The sequence below is a fragment of the Protopterus annectens genome, chromosome 7.part0 (assembly GCF_019279795.1).
Source record: "Protopterus annectens isolate FY-2018-M chromosome 7.part0, PAN1.0, whole genome shotgun sequence".
Taxonomy (NCBI): Eukaryota; Metazoa; Chordata; order Ceratodontiformes; family Protopteridae; genus Protopterus; species Protopterus annectens.
In genome coordinates, this window is record NC_056739.1 from 281137028 (window position 1) to 281156132 (window position 19105).

The following is a 19105-nucleotide window of genomic DNA, read 5'->3' on the forward strand; positions in this document are numbered from 1 at the left end:
TTCCTGTCCTAACTTACAGTTTTGGAGTGATTGACTGGCCATAAAAGATGTTGGATAGGTTGGAGAGGAAAACAAGAAGGATGCTTCATGCTCATCAAATGATTTATAAAAATCAGTGCATACCAAGGTTATATATTTCCCATTCTGAAGGAGGTATGGGCCTCCTCGAAATTGATTACATGTATAGATCTGCAGTCGTGGGAATGCATACATATATACTGACCTCACAAGACCCAAACATAGTGAAAGTTTTAAAACATGAGGAGAATAAGTCTAAGATAGCTTCCCTGCTTAATTTAGCAGAAGCATATCGGCGTCAAGTGGGAATGGAAATCAAACCAACAGTAGATAAAAATCAGGCAGCAAATGAATGTGCCAAAGAACAAACGAACGAATGTAAGGTGAAGGATCAGATGAGAAGGCAAGCAATGTGGAAAATGCATAAATATAGTTGCAAGTATGGAAAACTCTTTGAAACAACCTCATGTTGATAGGATCGACTGTAGGAATGGTAAAAGAGAGGTGAATCTAAACCAAAAGACGAATGATTAATATTGGCGACCCAAGAAAGTGGACTATGTATTCAATGGTTTACAAAGTCTACTGAACATGTGGGAAAAACAGACAAATGTAGGTTTTGTAAAACAGAATTGGAATCAGTCACACATATTGTTGCTGGTTGTGATATACTAATGGCAGAAGGACTGTATACTAAAAGGCATAATAATGTGGCAAGACTGTTGCACTGGGGATTGTGCAAACATAATATTGAAGTAGCTAAAAAACATTGGAAACATGAGCAACAAGGCATCATAGAAAATGATGAGGTTTATATCACATGGGATCACCCATTATCAACAGTTCAAAAACTACATGCGAGAAAACCAGATATAGTAGTCTATGAAAAGAAGGCAAAAGTAGCATTGATCATTGAAATCGCTACACCCAGTGACTACAGTGTCTTACATACAGAGAGAAACACTCATAAAATACCAGGATTTGCAGGCAGAAACATGGGTAATGTGGAAGAAAGATACCCAGACAGTTCCAGTAGTAGTAGTAGCAATGAGTCTTATAAAATAGAATTTACAATCATACTTAGATATGTTACATGTAATTCCATATGAATTGCAGAAGGAGTCATTGCTGGGCACATTGCTGGTGCTGCAAATAGCACTTCTAGCTAACATCAAAGATTGAAATAAAACTAATTTCATGAACTTTAATCATACTTTGAATTAGGAATGGGGTCCATTCCCGTTATGGTACTAGAAACCCAAATGACTTGGAGAAATTAAAAAAGGGTAAAGCAATGTTATATTCATAAAGTAGATGAACGTATACTAAGAGCTAAGCCAACACGGGAATGGAGATAGGAGATTCTGCTGATAGGGATGGTTGCAATTAGGGACTTCAAAGAATAGGCAAGAGGGGGCTGGAATTTACTGGAGGAAGCTGGCAAAGGAACCAATATACTAGGAAGAAACAGAGATGGAAAGGTAATAGAATGGAAAGAGGCAAAAAAAAAGTTTGGACTGTAGGCTACAGATTGCCTTCACTATCAGGGACTGATATCAGAGTATAGGCAAAGAGAAAGAGATAGGGGGTCCTAAATGAAAGACCTGCATTGGTGGAGTTTTTACTGCTGTTAAAAAAGGGATTTATCAGTAGAGCAATTAAAGTATTGCACAGTAATTATAGCAATCAAGCAGAGGAGGTTAGGGAAGATTGGGAAGAAACACTGGATAAGCAATTCACAAGAAAACAATGGCAGGACATATGTAAGGTTCCCAAATATGCAACAAAGTCTAGAAGATTTAGGATTTTTGCTTGGAATTGTTTGCATAGGTATTTTATACCCCAAGCAGACTCCAAAGAATTTTTCCTCAGGTAGATGGCAAATGTTGAAGGTGTGATGGGTAAGAAAGAGGTAACTGGGAACATATGTTTTGGGAGTGTAATGAGTTGGCAGACTTTAAATATTCCCTACATAGTACTCTGTCAGGAATACTGGGTGAGCAATTGGGAGTAATTAATGAAATTCATTTTTTGAGCTGGAATACAGGACCTGAATTACCTAGATATTGTAATGCCTTGTTAAGTTTAATTCTGGTGGCTGCTAATAGAAAATGGAAATCAAAGTCTAAACCAACTGTATTTGAAGTATTGAGTATTGTAACAGAGATAAAAGAACTGGAAGTGGGATCTTTAGAAAAGGGTAGGAGCAAATGACATTGAAGAAGTGGAAATTGTGGGAACAATAATGCAGAATACTGCTTTTGAGAGGAAGTGTGGTTTAAGGAAGGGCAGGAACTGATCAATTTATATAATGTTGAATCACTGATAAATACAGAAAAGAATACATGGTTAGTTTACTTTTATTCAAATGTTTGACTGTGTCTTAAGTAATAATTCAGTAAAGGCATTAAAAGTAAATATGAGCTGACATTTTTGCAATCATAAAAAAGATCACCTTGAAGATGGATAATTTGAGTTTGCATAAAATATTAAAGTACAATTAGACCTCAAATGTTGGAATCTGTTCTTTTTATACTTGTGTGATAAGAATGACTTTGGCTGTAAGCATTTTACTTTACTTCTCTCACTTGTGGACTAGATGCCTTCTAGAGTGTCTCTCAGAAGTATCTCCATGTGCTGTCATACTTTACAATAATGACTGCTAACTGTTGTAGGTAAATGCTCTTATACATTATCTTGTGCATTATATGCATATGTTCTATGTTTGTCTGGATAGCATCATCCTACAACGGCTATCCTTCATTAGCCAGTATTACAGAAAACACACACTGCAGTGGCAGGTACCACTTACCATTGGCCATCTAATTACTCTGTTAGGACATTCCTGCCCAGTAATGCACTACAGGCATCAGGTTGTCACAAGTGCCTACAACTTACTGTGAAATGGGAGCAAGCCACTTCTCTCTTTCTGACCCACCCTTTCTTCTCCCTTGTTTTCTCTCACTTATTCTCTCTCTGGAAATCTATTTCCTGAGATAGCACAGACAGAAAATCCTGTTTATGTACTTTCTGCAGTCCGCACTCAGTTTCTGTGATAACCCTCTGGCACCTACCTTATGCTTCCTTATCTTCAGCTTACACTTACAGTACAGTCATTGTCCATGTTCTGACCTCTCTACTGACATATTTACCACATCTGTCATCTACATGGCTTGCTGACCTTTCCACTGTCTCTTACCTGCCCTGTCATTCAAACTAATGCAGTTAACCTACCAGTCCTTTATGCTGCTGTGCCTGCCAGTTGCTTTCTTGTAGCTGCATTGTACAAACTCACCTTTTTGTTCTACTACTAATGCATCAAAATGTTGTTAACGCTGGCCTTAATTGTGTAACTCTTTCACACATCTGAATGTAACCCATTCAGTTAGTAGTTTGAAAACTAGCTTTGTTTGCTGACCTGCTGAATAGCTTAGCAATTTCTACTGTCTCCACTGTAGAGCTGTAGTTCCTACTGCATTGCATCTTCAACAAGTAAAGGCAAACTGTAGTGGCTAACAGCACCCCATGTCAAGCAATAATGCGATTGGTTGAGAAGAAGCAGACTTAAGAAATGCATAGATCAAAGTCCAATCCACAGAAACAATTTACATCACTTAAAATAACAAATAACTTGCATAAACCATCAGATTTACCCAGAACACTTCACCTATGTGGTAATTCAAGGGTACATGGAAAAAAACATGTACCCATGAATTACTACATAGGTGGCAGTACACTAAACACTGAAAGTGTGATGAGAGACTTAGGGACACAGGTGGACAGTGGTCTCACCTTCGATAACCACATCACCACAACAGTCAGAAAATCCTCCTATGTGGCACACCTCATCACTAAGGGCTTTTCATCCAGAAAAAAGGAGGTCATTGTCCCACTGTACTCATCCCTCATTAGACCCATTATAGAGTACAATGCTCCATTTGGTATGTACCTCACAAGACATCTGCAACAGCTGGAAAGGCCGCAGAAATACCTCACTAAAAGAATCACAGCCCTAAAGCAGATGCCCTATGCTGACCGTCTAAAAAAACTCCAGCTATACTCTGTGGCATATCGTCTACTCAGAGGCGATCTCTGCTTAACATACAAGACCATGTCAAACCCTGAGCTGTTGGACATGCTCCACTTAAAGAAATCCCAATCCCTCAGAGCCACATGCTCCAGGGATCTAAACCTTGTCATCACAATGAACAAAACATGCTGGAGGGATAGGTTCCTGACCCAGAGACTCCCCATATTCTGGAATAGACTGCCCATACATGTCAAGCAGAGCGCCTCCTTGGCCCTCTTCAAAAGAAACCTTGACAATTGGATGGGAGATAGGAAATTCACCCCGGGGTTCATGTCAGTCGCCCTGCTAGACAGGGGTCCAGGTAAGTAAATATTGTGGGAAGAAATATCCAGGGAATTGTTATGGCTAGGCTTGTATATGCCCTAGGGCTGATAGCCTAGTACCAACCTATGAACCTATGAACCTATTAGATGCTAAAACATTAAATAAGAATCCACCTTTGTTTACATACAAATCATGTGATGTTCAAATACAAAGCACAGCACACACACAAGCATTTGTCAAGGACAAATAATAAATAACTAGAAAATTCCATAAAAATTAGCTTCTTTAAAATATTTAACAGAAGGTCAATTTTATTTACATTTCTGTTGTTTCTTTTTCAAAACAGGTTTAAAGTAGCAGTTGTATTAAGACCTGGTAATACCAGCATACCACCCATAACCATGCATAAACCAAACAAAATTACCTCTGTTTTACATGTCATTGATCACAACAAAGCTATCAAAAACAGTGAGTCTTTAAAATACCTAGGACTCTGGCTAAACCCTTCAATCAACTTATTTCCCCACCTAAACGTCACAAGAAAGAAAATTAACCCATTACTTTTCTGGGCCAACAAAATGTCAGCCGTTGATGTCAGAACCATACCGTACAACTCCCCTCTGCCCTGTCAACTTAGTTCAAGAATCAGAAACAATGAACAAAGTCAGGAACATCTTTTTAATATACTGCTCTTATATGCTCAGAAATTTCATAGAATAACAGACTATGAATTATCAATCAATTTTATTTATTTATTTATTTAACATTTGTTAACTGTTCCGACTTGGAACAAAGGCAATTTTCAGTGGAGGCCCGGGGAGAAATGCTCCAGACACATCTTTGTAATGACAACAAATGGCATTTATCAATCATTTTCTGAAACTCACATGCCTGAAAATATTTAGTGACTGTAATGCACAACAATTTGCCAGAAAGCCACAGAGTGTACAAGGAATAATCCAAAATAATTATCAGACTTCCTCTTAAAAGACTACAGAATAATCATTGCAAAAGGCCTCTTTCTCTCACAACTTGAACACCTCCTTCCTCTAATAGGATACTCCTCACTTATCCATACACATGCCAACAAAAGTTGCAGGTTCATAACTCACTTATCAAGTAGGAATTACTGCAGAGCCCAAAAAAAGCTAAATGGCTCCCAATCAAACATGTTCTGCTATCTACATTTGAAAGACCTTTGCAACCAATCCCCCCCACTGGCAGCCAAATTAATAAGATAGCCACAATTATGCAATCTTTGACAGAGCATTCAGAACCCCCACTGCAGGCCCGTTACACAAAATTCCAATACACCACTTTGTTTCTAGAATACGCACCAAACTCTGGAATCAATCCCTCCCTGTATTAAAGACTCAGCCTCTTACCTAGAATTTCATGCCCAGCTAAAGACATACCAGATATTGAGTAAATGCTGATGCAATGCCTCCAGTCCAAACTGTAGCTTGCTACAGATCCCCCTCCATGCCGCAGGATTCCCACTCCTTTTTTCTTGATATACTAGAAAATATTAGGGTTCAACAAAACACCCTAATAATGGGCGATTTCAACTACCCCACCATTAACTGGGAAAACTACTCACGTACCAACTCCTTCGCTCAACGCTTTCTGGAATTCATAAATTCCAATGCCCTGGATCAACTTATCCACACCCCCACCAGGGGCAACAATATCCTAGACCTAGTCATTACCAAGATGAGTGACCGGTGTTCCACACCTGAAGTCAACTCCTTGTTGGTCAGATCCGACCATAAGCTAATCACCCTAGATAGCCACATACTGCCCCCCACCCCCCATCAAGGAAACCATGGTAAAAAAATTCTCCAAAGCTAACTTTGTGCTTCTTAAGAGAGAAATGGCGAACTTCATGACACCCATGCAGATGGACAATACAGCTACGACTGCTGAATCCTACACAAATACACTCTATAAGCACTTACACGAGTGCATTGTTCGTGCTATCCCAAACAGAACCAAAACATTATCCTCCAAAAAAAGGAAGCCAATCTGGTGGTCCCCTGCCATAAACAAACTCTACAACAGAAGGAAGAAACTATTGCAAAAGAGAGTAAAATCCCATGAGTGGAGGAGCTCCCTGGTCAGCTTCAGTAAGAAGCTGAGATCCCTTATAAGATCCTCCAAAGCTAGCTATGAAAACAAAATTGCCACTGATTCTAGGGACAACCACAAAGCATTCTATAGCTATGCCAAGAATATCAATGGCAACACCCAGATCTGCTCTGAGTTACAGCACAATGGCATGAAAGTTACAGAACCAACTGATATTGCCAACATCCTGGGAGAAAGGTTCAGTGCTAAATATACCCCCCACCCCCTAAAGGGCCCATATCTATACAGGAAGACTGCAGAGTCCCTGTAATCACTATTATGCAGGTAAAAGCTGCACTCTCTAAAGCCAAAAACACACCATCCATGGCTTAAACTATGACTTAACCTATGACTTAAACCCACCACAACATCCCAGGCTGCATTTTACATGAACTTCAGAACAAACTGGCTCCTCACCTAAGTACCATGTTCAATCATAGCCTCATATCAGGCGTTGTGCCCACTGAATGGTTTACAGCAACAGTTATCCCACTCCACAAAGGGGGAGCCACCACTGATCCCAGGAGCTATCGCCCTATTAGCCTGATGGGCCTGGTCTGTAAGGCCATGGAACATATCATCATGAAACTCATAAACAAAGACATTGATAACTTCCAAACTCTGAACCCCACCCAGTTCAAGTTTATGAAAGGCAGATCATGCCTCCTGAACCTGATCTACTTGTTTGAGGCGGTCACCAAAGCAGCAGACAAGGGTAAGGTGGTTCACACAGCCTATCTTGAACTCGCCAAGGCTTTCAACACCATCCTCCATTCTGGAATTATAGCTAAACTCACTAAATTAGGTATAAATCCCTATGTTACAAGATGGGTTGCCAACTGGCTCACTGACAGAACCCACACTGTAAAAGTTGCAGACTCCAAATCTGACTTCAAACCAGTGACAAGTGGAGTACCACAGGGTTCAGTCCTGGGACCTCTCCTGTTTGGTATCTACTTCTCTGAAATACAGGCTAACACAGAAGGCCTTTGGCTAATGAAGTTCACAGATGACTGCAAACTAAGAGCCATAGTCGAGTCCCCAAATGATGTGGACATCCTACAGAGGGGCCTCACTGAGACAGATGCCTGATGTCAGAGCCATGGCCTCAAGCTCAATACCAAAAAAATGCATTGTCATCCCCTTTGGTAAAAACTCTGTACCATGAACTACCACATAGGCAGCAGTTTACTTAACGCCAAATATGTGATAAGAGACCTTGGGACCCAGGTGGACAGTAGTCTCTCCTTTGATAATTACATTGTTACAGTAGTCAGGAAATCCTTCTATGTGGCACACCTCATCACAAAAGGGTTCTCATCCAGGAAAAAAGAGATCATTGTTCCCCTCTACTTGACACTCATTAAACCCATTATAGAGTACAACACCCCTTTTGGAATGTACTTCACAAGACATCTGCAGCAGCTGGAAAGGCCACAGAAGTACCTCACAAAGAGGATTACTGGCATCAAATGGATGCCCTACACTGACCGTCTCAAAAACTCCAGCTTTACTCCATAGCATATCGCCTGCTCCAAGGTGATCTCTGCCTAACATATAAAGCTATATCAAACCCAGAGCTGTTGGACATGCTACACCTAAAGAAATCCCAAGCCCTCCGAGCTACACGCTCTAGGGACCTAAACCTTGTTACCACAATAAACAGAACATGCTGGAGGGTTAGATTCCTGTCCCAGAGACTTCCCATACTCTAGAACAAACTACCTATCTATATCAAACAAAGCTCCTCATTAGCACTCTTCAAGAAAAATCTTGATGAGTGGATGGGAAATAGGAAATACACCCCGGGGATAGCTTCTGTGGCTCTGCTCAACAGGGGCACAGTAAGCCAGGGAACCTTGTTGGCTAGGGTTAGTTAGGCCCTTGGGCCGATAGCCTTGTACCTACCTATGAACCTATGACTTAAACCCACCATTACTTCGCCAACCTTTATTCTGTTATCCCTCTCCTGTCAGCCATAGCTCCTTCACTGAATAGCATATTCATGCATCTCTATAACTTCGGTGTATTTATATATGTATATAACCACCTCATCCTAATATACATTGTGCATATCGAAAATATATCGATGCTTATTCTAAAATGTCTTAATTTCTTTCCAATTGTACAGTGTTGAAAATATTTCATTGCTGAATCAAAAAATGTCTTTCTCTAAAGACACAATTTCATCTTATTGTTTCTGTGAAATTGCATTATACTGTTGCATTGTTTGCTTTGTATACTGTTGTACTATTCTCTTCTGGGCTGAAACTAAAATTGGTCCATTGTGATCAGTGCTGTACCACAGTCAAGAATTTCAAATACATACATATGTATAAACTTATATCAGCTCACAGCCTGCTAATCCAGGCATGTCCTGTATGGCTTCAGTTGATTCACCTCCTCTTTAATTGATATAAATATTTTGTTCACTTCTAAACCTGATATTCGGATGTACCAGAAACGTGTTCAAATCATGCATTTGCCACACCATTATGCTTAATATCAGAATAACGTTCAGAAGTAGTTTTTCAGCTTTCTACTGGCTTTACCTTTGGGCAGCCACGGTGGTGCAGTGGTTAGAATTCTCACCTCACAGCAAAAGGTTCTCCGTTTTTTTCCTCGGCTGGGGTGCCTTTTGTGCGGAGTCTGCATGTCCTCCCTGTGGTCGCATGGGTTTCCTCTAGGTGCTCCGGTTTCCTCCCACATCCCAAAGACATGCTGTAGGTGGAGTGGACACTATAAATTGGCCCTAGGCGTGAGTGCGTGTATGTGTGTGCCTTCTGTGGAAGGTTGGGCACTGGGCTGGCAACTCAATACTGTAAAACTCCACAGAATGACCTTTGAATTAAGGTATGCTTTGAAAGGTTTGATCCTGCCATTTAAGTTTTTTATAAGTCTGAATTTTGTGTTCCAAATAATTAATATCCATAGTTAATGTTGAAGTACAAGTGTTAACAGAATTTAAAGTGTTTGCACCACTGCAGCAGATTCTTGTAAAAAGGATCAACAGGTACTGACAATAGCCAGTGCAAGTGACTTTTACCTTGGCCATCATTCCATGTTTGTGTAACAAACAAATCTTTACTTGGTTCTGTGGTATAAACTGTATGCTGCATGCAAATACCATTAACTCAAACAGAAGGCACTCTCAGGACTGAAACAAACTCACTGATATCAAAAGAAAAATGCAAAATGCATTCACAAGAGTCCAATCCAAGGAAACAATTTATGTCACTTAAATAACAAATACAGTGCAAAAGCTTTCATGTTTACTTAAAATGCTTCATCAGATGTTAAAACCTTATAAAAGGAACCAGCCATCATTATTTAAATGTATACCACGTACTGTTAACAGACATATCACAGTATGCACATCATGTGATGCTATCGCACAAATCAGAGCACATACAAGCATTTGCCAAGTACAAATAATCAATAAATAAAAAAAATCCACCAAAAGTCCCATAAAAACTAGCTTCTAGAAAATATTTAACATAATATAAACTATGTTTAAATTTCTGTTGTTTCTGTTTCAAAACAGGTTTTACAGTTGCAGTTACATTTATACTTGCAATACATTTTCTCCACCTGGTACTCCAGGCATATTCCCTTCACTCGTAATGCAGAATATTGTATTCACTCAGTTCTTATTTTGGTAATCCAGAAATGTTCCATACAGTCATTGGATATGTCACTTTCTCTTTTATTAATATTTTCTATGTTTCTAAACTTATAAAAATGACATTCAGATTTTCAGAAGCATTTTTATACAGTGCATTTGTCACAACACTACCCTTAATATCAGGATTATGTTCTGAAATGTGGTCTTTCAACACTGTATTCATTTTGCCTAAATGGAATACAGAACATGTCATACACGTAGCCAGTTAAATGATGTGTCACATGTTGCAAAGTGTATATCATGTTGCTACTTGCATTTTTAAAATATGAAAACCTGTGTAACACCTGATTAAAAGATTTGTCAGCAGCCTGCAACCTGAAAAGTTTTCCTTCAGAACACCTGCTGAGTTTTGTAAGTAAAACAAACTTTTGTTCATAACAGCAATATTTTTATAGTACATTATATCTGCATTCTATAAAATGTAAAGATTTCTCAGTTATTTTCAAGTGTAATTAGGGTACTAAAGTAAACAGATGCCCCTGTTTTTCCCTTCTTTTCTCTTTCTCTTTGTTTAGTTTTAAGAAATGTAGGCACTGCAATGTGAAAATAGAAGAACAAGAAGAAATGTCTGTTCAAAAGAGTATGATAAAAAAAAAAAAATCTGCTTTTTCTCATTCTTGCATAGGAGAATGACTGGATTAAGATTTATGGTTTTATCTAGCAACACGTTTTAAGAGAAAACAAATAAACAAAAATGTTCATTAAGTGTAGTATAGCTCTCCTCCAGCAAATAAATAAATACTTGAAGAAGCAACTTTGTATCTGGATGTTCTTTGTGTTTCACTGTTGCAGTCATTACATTTGGGTAATCTGCTTGCAGGTTGCCTTCAGTCGGTCTGATTAACACAGTCTTGGGTCCTGCATCAGTTGCTGTCCCTTCTTCCATGACGTCAGATCGTCAGGGGTATAAAACATGTAGCCGATGCCATTACATCAGTCTTTCTTGCCGTGTGGTGCCAGAAGTGGAAGCATTTCGCAAGTGCCAGTCGGCCAACTCCTGAAATTTTCATTTTCGAGTTTCAGAACCGAAGTCTTCAACTAAAAGCTAAGTACTCAGGATGGTAAAACTTTTTCTTGCTCCTTACCGATGTCAGTAAAAGTTAATAATTGCATTAATTGTGGAAAGCAAATACCTCATAAAGATTTTCATTCGTACTGTATTCCTTGCCTAGGCCCTGACCACAACGTACCTTGCTGTCGGTTTTGTGCTTTATTTAATCAGCACACTATCCGTCGTCGGTAAATTTTTGCCTCTAAATATTTCGGTTCTTGGTTTAATTACCCAGAAATGTCATTGGTTAGCCATCCGACTACCGGGATTACTAACAAATGCAAAGATAAAGACAGAGACAGGCCACCGAGGTCCAAAACTGCTGACAACGCTTCTCCTAATCCAGTCAGCAGTTCGCCGGTACTCAGTGAAGCCATTTTGCAGCCCCTGATACCCTCTACTTCTGATTTGCAGGCCTCTACTGAGACCCATTCGGGGTCCAGTATGCCGAGAGATACTTCAACTGTGGAACCCGAGGATGTCTCTACCTTGTATGGGTCTGGAGCCATTGTGCAGGCACTGGCTTCTGAGGGTGTATTCAGGCCTACGGACTTGCATATTAAATCAATGCTTCCTTCATTACTAAGGCCTAAATCTCGATCCATGTCTAAAAATACGATGCCCAGGCCACATGTTCAGGCCTCTATGCCTAAAAAACAAATGATAGAAATGGCTGAAGATCTAATAACTTTAATCAGGGGTAGCCACCCCCCCCCCCCACACACACACACACACACACACACTTCTAAGAGGCCTAGGGCTGAGCTTGACTATGAATCTTCTGATCAGGATTCTGTTTTTTCTGACTCTTCTGGTGACTTGTATTTGTCCTTACCTACTTATGAGGATTCTGATGCAGAGGACTCTACTCCCTCTGCTTCCTCTCCTGAGGATTTTTCTTTTGGGGAAACCTTACATACGCTAAGGGAGCATTTTCACATGGAAAGCCAGGAATTTTTCTGATTCAAAAAAGAAGCTTAGGGATTCCCTTCTCCTACCTCAGCATAGGCCTTTGTCTACTCCTCCTGTACTAGACATTGTTGATGATGCTTTCTCGGAATCCAGTTTGGCCCCTAATTCCGTGCCTCCTACTCAAAGTGAATTTTGGAATCTACAGAAAGGTGTTTAGAGTAGACAGGTCCAGGATAGGATGCCAAGGTTTGTCTTTTCTGCGTACCAGGAAAAGTCTCGAGTAGAAACTTTTTCCCTTTTCCTCTTCTGGTACCAGTTGAATAGCCCCATGTTTAAGAGGGAAAGTACTTGTTTTTGAGCCTCTGCCCACAGATTTGGGGATAGGTCCAGCCACCCATTTGGCGTTGGCAATGTGGGGAAGTGAAATCTGTATCCCTGGAACACTATATTTAAAACCCATTTGTCCTGGGTAATGAGTTCCCAGTTCTTTGCATGAAGAGCAATCTTTCCCCCCAAAAGGGTTGTCAGAAGATAAGTGCTTGGAAATTTTAAAAGGAAGTCATTGAGACAGTTTACCATAGGGGGTGTCTTGTTATTCCCAGACTTGGAAGTGGAGGCCCCCCCACTGCTTAGTTATGTGAGTCCCCTGGGACTGAAACCTGGGGTTTTTGCTGTGTCTGTGTTTGGCTTGAGAAGACCTGGAAAGGGCTGGAAAGGACCAATTCTTGGAGGGCCAGTGCCTACTAAATCTAGGAGGCTGAACTTGTAAAAGATCTTTAACAGTTTGCATAGATTTAGCTTTATCTCCCATCTTTTTAAGAACTACTTCAGCCTTGTTGCCAAACAGGCGGTCTTGATTTAAAGGTGCATCCAACAATTTAGCTTTAACATGATCAGGCAAAGATTGCTCCTTAAACCAAGCATGCCTTCTAAGCACAGACCCCATAACAGCAGACCTGCAAGAGGCCTCTAAAGAATCAAAACCACATTGCAAAGTATGTTTTCCAACTTGTTCAGCAGAATGCATTAAATCCTGTAAGTCTTTATTTTCCACACAGTCAGGAATCAACATCATTTTCTATTTAAGCAGTCCAGTAACATGTTGCTGATATTTTAACATATGAAATTGGCAGTTTAAAGCTCTAATGGCCAAGGTTGCTGAAGTGTAAACCTTTTTACCCCATCTATCCAGTGCCCTGGAGTCTCTATCAGAAGGGGTAGGATTTTTAGCAGTAGAAGCCTTAATACCCTTGGGCCCCTGTGAAATACTCTCTGGATCTGCAATAGGATTTTTGAAAAGGAACTTGTGGGACTCAGGGACCCTGTAGCATCTGTCAGATTCTGTAGATTCCAAAATTCAAGATGCTGACTCTTCACCAATTACTTCCTATGCTAGGCAAAGATGCCTGGTATGCAACACTAGATTTAAAAGAAGCATACCTGCACATCCCAATCAGGGAATCTTGCAGAAGATACCTGCGCTTCAAAGCAGGCTACACGCACTATCAGTTCTCTGCACTGCCCTTTGGCTTATCTACTGCGCCCAGGGTATTCACAAAGTGCCTAGCTCCAGTTATTGCATTTTGCAGGCAAAGAAGTATTCAAATATACCCATACCTGGACGATTGTCTAATTCAGGCAGAAAGCCAGGACATACTCTTAAATCGTTTGGCCTTTGTAAAAAGGGTTCTAACTTGTCTAGGGTACACCATAAATGAAAAGAAATCTCAACTGGTACCCTGTCAACAAATTACATTCCTGGGAGCAAGCTTGAATACAACTTCTCAGATGGCTTACCTCACGCCAGAAAAGCAAATTCATTTGACATCCTACTTCAAACAAATGACCACAAAAACCCTGCTATCTGCAAGACAAATACTGCAAGCCTTGGGGTTCATGACCTCCTGCATTCTTCTAATTCCATATACAAGACTGCATATGAGGAAACTACAGCTATACTCTGTGGCATATCGTCTACTCAGAGGCGATCTCTGCTTAACATACAAGGCCATGTCAAACCCTGAGATGTTGGAAATGCTCGACTTAAAGAATCCCCAATCCCTCAGAGCCACACGCTCCAGGGATCTAAACCTTGTCATCACAATGAACAAAACATGCTGGAGGGATAGGTTCCTAACCCAGAGACTCCCCATACTCTGGAATAGACTGCCCATACATATCAAGCAGAGCGCCTCTTTGGCCCTCTTCAAAAGGAACCTTGATGATTGGATGGGAGATAGGAAATTCACCCCGGGGATCATGTCAGTCACCCTGCTAGACAGGGGCCTGGAGAAGTAAATATTGTGGGAAGAAATATCCAGGGAATTGTTATGGCTAGGCTTGCATAGGCCCTAGGGCCGATAGCCTAGTACCAACCTATGAACCTATGAACCTAAGAACCTATTAGTGAAGACAGAAATTTCTTCTGAAAATATAGCTAGGGAGTGGGATAAAATGAATGTGGAGTTTAAAAATAGGGTGGAAATGAAAGAAAGAGAGATATCATTAAGAAGCAACAAGAGTTATTTAGAGGGACTGACAAATGTTAAAGTATTGCAGACTAGGGGCATTCTAACAGAACAAGAAGAGGAACAGTTACAGACTGCTAAGCAGAAAATAAAGAATTACCTCTATAATATGCATGAGTTTAGAAAGCTTGCTGTTAAGCAACTTTTTTGATTATAATGCCAGAGCAGAAAAACTTTTAGTGCAATGACTCAGGCAACAGAAAGTAGAAAGGTTTGTCACCAAGCTTAGGGAGACTTGGAATACCAAAACAGGTAACTACAAAAACAGGAATGCAGGCAAGAGAGCTTGAGGTACGCACACAATAGTAGTTTCCAAAGTTTATTCTTCAGACTTTACTTCAAACAAACAATAAAAACAATAAAAAACAGTAACCATAAAGCGCTTTTCGTCTCACCCCTTAGTGAGACTTCATCAGACAGTTGCAAGCAGAATCTTTCAAACAGTAAATACAAATTCAAACCACTAAACTTCCTCCAAGCAAAAGATAGGTCCACCCCCCCCCCCAAAGGTAAGCAGGAAATAACAATTAACCCATTGTATGCTTCTTTAAAAATCCAGCTTCTTGTGAAAAAAGTATGTGTGCAGTAAATATATTTGTATACGTGTAAATATAAATATAGCTTATCAGTTCGAAAACATTCTTAAAAAAACTTTTAAAAGTGTTTTAAAAAATATTTAAAAACCATACAAACATTAAAACCAATAGTTAAGATGACAGTAACTAGTAAGAAGTCAAGAATGAAATGTAAAATTGAAAACAGTATAAAATAAAATACTTTACCACTGTGTGAAAGAATATTAAAATCTTAAATAACTTTCAGTAGTAGTTAATAATGAAAGTTCTAAAAAGCAGAATGAAAACTATAATAAAAAAAAAAAAAACTTATATTGGCCCCATGTTGTCTGAATTTAAGACCATCAAGCTGAAAAGCTATAAAGGCTGGAGCAGAGAAAACAATCCTGTAAAGGATGTCCGGTGATTATAGTGAAAAGTGGAGTAAGAGTGTACACATTCACATACACAACTCTAAATGCAGATACATTCATGTATAAGTAACAAGTATACATTAATGAATAAGGTATATGTTCATCTTATTAAACTCTTTAGTTTAAAGATGCAAGATATAGAATATACTTCATTCAGTCCTGGCGGTAGCAGGCCCTGGTACAAAGTTGCCATATTAGTTCCAGTTTTTCTAGGAATAATGAACTAGGGCCACCCCTTCCATCACTCATAACCTGGTCAGTCACTCTAAATTTAAAAGAGTGTAATGGAAAAGCACTCACATATCTAGCCATTGCATTTTCCTGCTTTGATGTTCTAATGCTGTAAAGGTGTTCTTAAACCCTTTCTTTTAGTTTTCTGTCCGACCTCCCAATATAAAAAGCTGGGCAGGTTTGGCACTGGGCCAAATAGAATATACTTTTAGTATTACAGTCAAATTTTCCCCTTGACACATAGGGCACTCTTCTGATCGAGAAGTTAAACCCAATCTCCATAAAGGGGCATTGGGGGCACATGCTACACTTATCATCCCTTTCCTCTTGCTTCCTAAACTGTCTTCCTTCCTAGTCTGTAATAAACTTTTTAAATTCCTGCCGCATCTAAAAACTACTCTGGGGGGGTCTTTCAATTTAGCATGTAAATTGTGATCAAGGGCAATTAAATCCCAGTTCTTATTAATGATGTCTTTCATATCATAACTATTCCTACTAAAAGTAGTAATAAAAGTGGACCCTACTAAAGGAGCATCATCATGAACCATCCAAACTTGGTTGATTTCCTCATTGATTTTGACCCCCAGAATAGGTTGGTACGTGCCCCTATGCCTCTTGTTTTGTACTTCTCTTACCGATTTCCTAACCATAGGTAGAGGGTATCCCCTCTTGATAAACATATCCTGAAGTTGATTACATTCTAGTAAAAACTCCTCTTGTGTGGAAACCAACCAGGCTGCTCGTACCAGTTGGCCTTTTACCACTGAACGCTTTTGGAATAGTGGATGACAACTGTCAAAATGTAAAAAAAAGCGTTCGAGTAAGTATCTTTCCTAAAAATACAAGCTGTATAGCAACAATTAATTAGGTCCTTTTTTAGTCAACATCCAGGTAAGCTATTCTTTCCTTGTGGAAAGTATGTGTGAACTGTAAAAAAACAGTGGTATTATTGAGGTATGTCACTAGATTGTTAGCTTTCACCTCATCACCCTTAAACAACATAAAGATATCGTCCAAGTATCTTGTGTAAAAGTGTATTTGGCTGATAATTTCAGGTACATTTAAAATAAATTCCCATTGCCAGGAAGCCATCACTAGATTGGCGAAGCTGGCTTTGCACGGGGAGCCCATTGCTACGCCAATAGACTGGACAAAGAACCTGTTGTTGAAGGTAATATAATTATTAGACAACACTATGTCCAAAAGTTCAGTGATCAGAGAAATTAAACTTCTACGGGCCTCCAGTTCTAGCAGTAACAGGCTAAGCTGTTCTACACTTTCGACATGTGGAATGGATGTGTACAAGTCTTTAACGTCTATAGTTAGGAAATTGAAGACCTCATTAAATTGTAAATCCTGTATACTCCCTAAAAAGGATCATGAGTCCTTGCAGATCTGTTTTTGTAATTTTACATATTTTTGCAAAAAATGGTCAATAAATTTGGCTAATGGGTAAGTGATGCCATTCCTGGAATCCACAAGAGGTCACATTGGTGAATCCGTGACACTCTTGTGGATCCTGGGGATGCCAAACAGGGTTGGAATTCTAGGTGCTGGCATACATAAAAAACTGTATTTTTCCATGTCAATCATTGCCTTAATAAACAGTTCTTCTAAGTTAGCATGAATTCTCCCATAAGCAATATTTAATTTGTTACGGGACACCTCCGTATATGCTTCAGTCATTACTTTCCTTTCCATTCTATTGACATATTCATCATTATTCATTACAACCAGTCCTCCAGCCTTATCAGGTTGCATCACCCTCACCCATGCCTGCTGAACCAAGTTAAGTGCTAGTTCTTCTTCCTTAGTAACATTGTGCCCCTTCCCTTTACTTTGATTTTGTGCACAAATACAAATGAATAAGTCCACTTCACAAACATGTTCAAACATTGTTAATGTCGGGTGTAGTGGGGGAGAATAGGTACTACGTACGTAGAACAGATTCTGAGGTTGATGTCTAGCCCCAAACAAGAAATTAAAGTTAAGCTTCCTTGTGAATAATTTTAAATCAATTCTAGTTTTAGCAAAGGAGGCTTTGTGAGATGGAACAAAGGTTAATCCTTTCGCTAATAACTCCGCTATCTCGATGCTCACTTTCAGTGTAGAAAATTTTTAAATTTAAAATTTAGAGTGATTGACCAGGTTATGAGTGACGGAAGGGGTGGCCCTAGTTCATTATTCCTAGAAAAACTGGAACTAATATGGCAACTTCGTACCAGGGCCTGCTACCCGCCAGGAATGAAAGAAGTATATTCTATATCTTGCATCCTTAAACTAAAGAGTTTAATAAGGTGAATATATACCTTGTTCATTAATGTATACTTGTTACTTATACATGAATGTATCTGCATTTAGAGTTGTTTATGTGAATGTGTACACTCTTACTCCACCTTTCACTATAATCACTGGACGTCCTTTACAGGATTGTTTTCTCTGCTCCAGTCTTTATAGCTTTTCAGCTTGATGGTCTTAAATTCTGACAACATGGGGCCAATATAAGTGTTTTATTATATTTTTCATTCTACTTTTTAGAACTTTCATTATTAACTACTACTGAAAGGTATTTAAGATTTTAATATTCTTTCACACAGTAGTAAAGTATTTTATTTTATACTGTTTTCAATTTTACACTTCATTCTTGACTTCTCACTATTTACTGTCATCTTAACTATTGGTTTTAATGTTTGTATGGTTTTTAAATATTTTTGAAAATACTTTTAAAAGTTTTTTTAAGTATGTTTTCGAACTGATAAGCTATATTTATATTTACACATATACAAATATATTTACTGCACACATACTTTTTTCACAAGAAGCTGGATTTTTAAAGAAGCATACAATGGGTTAATTGTTATTTCCTGCTTACCTTGGGGGCGGGCTTGTCTTTTGCTTGGAGGAAGTTGACATGGTTTGAATTTGTATTTACTGTTTGAAACATTCTGCTTGCAACTGTCTGATGAAGTCTCACTAAGGGGTGAGATGAAAAGCACTTTATGGTTACTGTTTTTTATTGTTTTTATCGTTTGTTTGAAGTAAAATCTGAAGAATAAACTTTGGAAACTACTACTGTGTGCGTACCTCAAGCCCTCTTGCTTGCATTCCTGTTTTTATAGTTACCAAGCTTAGGGAGCCTATAAGAAGGAAGGTAACAACAGATCCTGTAGATGTACTAGAAGTATTTTCGACATTTTATGAAAGTCTGTAT

At 39.1% G+C, this 19105-nt stretch overlaps 1 protein-coding gene across 1 annotated transcript in view; it reads left to right on the forward strand.

Annotated features, from left to right (window-relative positions):
- LOC122806398 (prickle-like protein 1-A) overlaps positions 1–19105 on the forward strand; it is a 323964-nt gene that overhangs the window by 51311 nt on the left and 253548 nt on the right. The window lies entirely within an intron of this gene.